This window comes from Gossypium raimondii, chromosome 13 (assembly GCF_025698545.1).
Source record: "Gossypium raimondii isolate GPD5lz chromosome 13, ASM2569854v1, whole genome shotgun sequence".
In the NCBI taxonomy this organism is placed as follows: Eukaryota; Viridiplantae; Streptophyta; class Magnoliopsida; order Malvales; family Malvaceae; genus Gossypium; species Gossypium raimondii.
The window spans coordinates 31070008-31073263 of record NC_068577.1 but is presented as its reverse complement, the minus strand read 5'-3'; the positions used below and the strand labels follow the sequence as shown (position 1 = coordinate 31073263).

At 32.4% G+C, this 3256-nt stretch overlaps 1 non-coding gene across 1 annotated transcript; it reads left to right on the top strand.

Moving 5' to 3' along the window:
• The first annotated feature begins 201 nt into the window (after positions 1 to 201).
• On the top strand, positions 202 to 308 carry LOC128036257 (small nucleolar RNA R71). Its single transcript, XR_008193055.1, has one exon. It is a non-coding gene; the product is annotated as a small nucleolar RNA R71 (small nucleolar RNA).
• Positions 309 to 3256: the final 2948 nt, after the last annotated feature.

Genomic DNA, 3256 nt, shown 5'->3' with positions numbered 1-3256 from the left:
TCATGTATTCCGGTGATTCATCTTTCTAACGCTGCTTGACTGGTTGGCCATTGATAATTGTTGCTAGCAATCCTCTCGATGATTTCATAAGCCTCATTACAAGACTTAGAAAAGAAAGCACCATTAGCAGAAACGTCCACTACCATCCTCGTGTGAGCATTGAGACCATTATAAAACGTCTCAAGTTGGATACAATGTGGGATTCCATGATAAGGGCACTTCCATAATAATTCGTTGTACCTTTCTCATGCCTCATACAATGACTCATCATCCATTTGTTGGAAAGCAGTGATCTCATTCCTGAACTTAGCATTATTGCTAAGCGAGAAATACTTCATGAGGCATTTTTTTTGCTAACTGTTGCTATGTGGAAATTGAATTTGCTGCAATAACTTCAACCAGGCTCGAGCTCTGTCCTTTAGCAAATACGTGAACAGATTCAATCGTAATGCATCTTCGGGCACTCCGGCTAACTTAAAAGAATCGCTCACCTCCATAAACAGTCTTAAGTGAAGGTGAGGATCTTCGGTAGGCATTCCACTGAATTGGCCCATTGTCTGAAGCATCTGGAACATGACTGGCTTTAGCTTGAATTGTTGTGCCTCGACTTTAGGTCTCCTAATACCAGGATTAAGATCATGAAACACTAGCACAACATACTGTCTTAGAGCTCTATCCCTATCATCAGTAATAAGGATAGGATTTTGAGTAGGGTTTGCTCCGTTTTCTTGATTCGGATTTTCAAAGTTCATCTCTTTGGTCCTTCTCTAACTTGCTTGTCTTCTCTATTGTCGAAAAGTTCTTTCAATCTCAGGGTTCACGAGGAGTAAATCAATGATTCGACCAATACTCATAAACACCTGAAACAAACATAGAAAATTTAATTAAGTTAAAATTGAATAGAAAAATAAACTAAAATGCAAAATTAACAAATTAACAGATAATAATTTTTAAAACAGTCACTGGCAACAGCACCAAAAACTTGGAACGACAGAAATGTGTAAGTGTACACAATCGCAACAAGTAATAAAGTGACAAGTAAATGTCGAGTTATCATACCCACAGGGACTGTGAAAAGAATTATTTATGAATGAAATTTAAAACACTTTAGTGAAGAAAAATATTTTGATTGGAGGAGGTGATTAAAAACTAGGATTTTAACTAAGTACAATAAATAAAAATAAAATAAAAGTTCCAATGCACGGTTTCAAAAGATGATTTTAATCAAGATGACATAATTGTGTTAGATTAATTACATTTCTTAACTTAGAATTATTAAACTCATGTTCATGTTGTTACGAATAAATTCACGGCAACTCGGTAATTTGTTAACATATGAACATATTTACCTACCAAAATCCATTTATCTCTTGACTATATCTCAACGTCAATTCAACCGGTTAAACAAATTTTAATAAGCAAATGTGTTAATGCACATACATACTTATGAAATTAAAATAATCTCTTATACATATCTCTATGCCAATTCAAAAAATTAATTCAATATCATAAGTACATAAAAGATTACGTGAGGTAACAATGTATTTCTACGATGACGAGAAACTTGTCCACGAAAAAGAAGGTCACGACAGCAGGAGAAATGGAGTGTGGAATTTGGTAGTGATGACGAGAAACTTGTCCACGAAAAAGAAGGTAACGATATGATGGTGGTCTCGACAGTAGTCGCGAGTTTCAAGGTTAAAAGAATATTAGTGGACAACGGGAGTGCAATGGAAGTGTTGTTTTGGGACACATATCAGAAGATGGGGCTAAATGAATAGGTGTTGTCGAAGGCTAGCCCGTTGTATAGTTTCGTGAATCACCCTGTTGAGGTGAGAGGTTCAATCACCTTACTAGTCACCTTAAGGGATGACAAGTATACAACCAAGGAATATGTTCAGTTCCACATTGTAGACCACCCAAAGGTATACAATGTTTGTAATACCCCAAAAATTACTACTGTAAGAAAGTAAGATAATATCCTTGATATAGTAAAATAAGGAAATAAAGTGATAAAAAGGGTAATATTGAGTTATGTCAACATTGGGAAGTATATTATGACATATTAATTCAAGAAAGGATTAAATTGCAAAAGTGAGAAATGTTTTGTTGCCTAAGAGTAAATACTCAAAATTTGAGGGGTCAAAGTGTAAATATGAAAAAGTTGAAGGACCAATAGTGTAAATATTTTAATGGTGGAATAATCTAGAAACTAAGGAAAATGGATAAATTAGGACCAAATTGAAAAGGTAAGGAATTTTGAAGGACTAAATTGTAATTTTACCAAATTAAGTGATGATTCAATGATGGAATTTCAAAAGATTATAAAGGGCAAAATGGTCAAATAGAGAGAGAGAATTCTAGAAGGTAATGATGATTTCTGTGATATTTTTAATTAATTAATTAGATAAATGTTATTTAATTAATATAAAAGGGAGGAAAGATGATGAAAAAATTATCATCTTTCCATGCAACCAACGTTAGAAGAGAAGAGAAGAAAGAAAGTTTTGCTTTCTTTACAATTTGGTACTTTCACCAAAAATTCACTATTTTCACCTAGAAATCAAAAGAATTTCCATAGCTTCCAAGAGAGAAAAATAATAAGGAGACAATGGGGAGCTAGAATTTCAAGTTAGATTCAAGAAATAGAAGCCGGAGGAGAGAGACAATCAAGTTAAAGATTGAAATCAATAGTACAAGGTAAGAGCATCAAGATTTCAATATATTTTTAAGTTTGTTATTGTTGAAACAAGCATGGAAATGATGTTATAGTAGAGTTTTCTTAAATAAAGTCTTATGTTCTTGATATATTAGTGAAGGGAAATAAGTGAAAATGATGGGAAATATTATAGAGAAAGGGAATTAGGGAGTTATAAACTTAGTAATCAACATCTTGCACTAATACAATTTTGGACAGTAGCAGTAGGTTAACTTTGAAAAATCACCCTAAATTGTGAAAATCGAATTAGAGGATGTAAAAAATATGGAATTAAATCTTATTAAGTCTAGTTTCTCATAGAAGAAACAGTGTAAGTAATGGAATTGTAAATCATGAGATATAATAAATTTTATGAGACAAGGTCAGAATGAATTCGGGTTCCCCTGTTCTGACTTTGGAAAATCATCAAAAATTGAATAAAAATAATTATTAGTTATAATTTATATTCTTAGAATCCTTATTGAATATATTTTCAAAGGAAATAAACATAAATATCATCCAAATTATGTACCATGAGATAATTAATTTTTAGTAAAG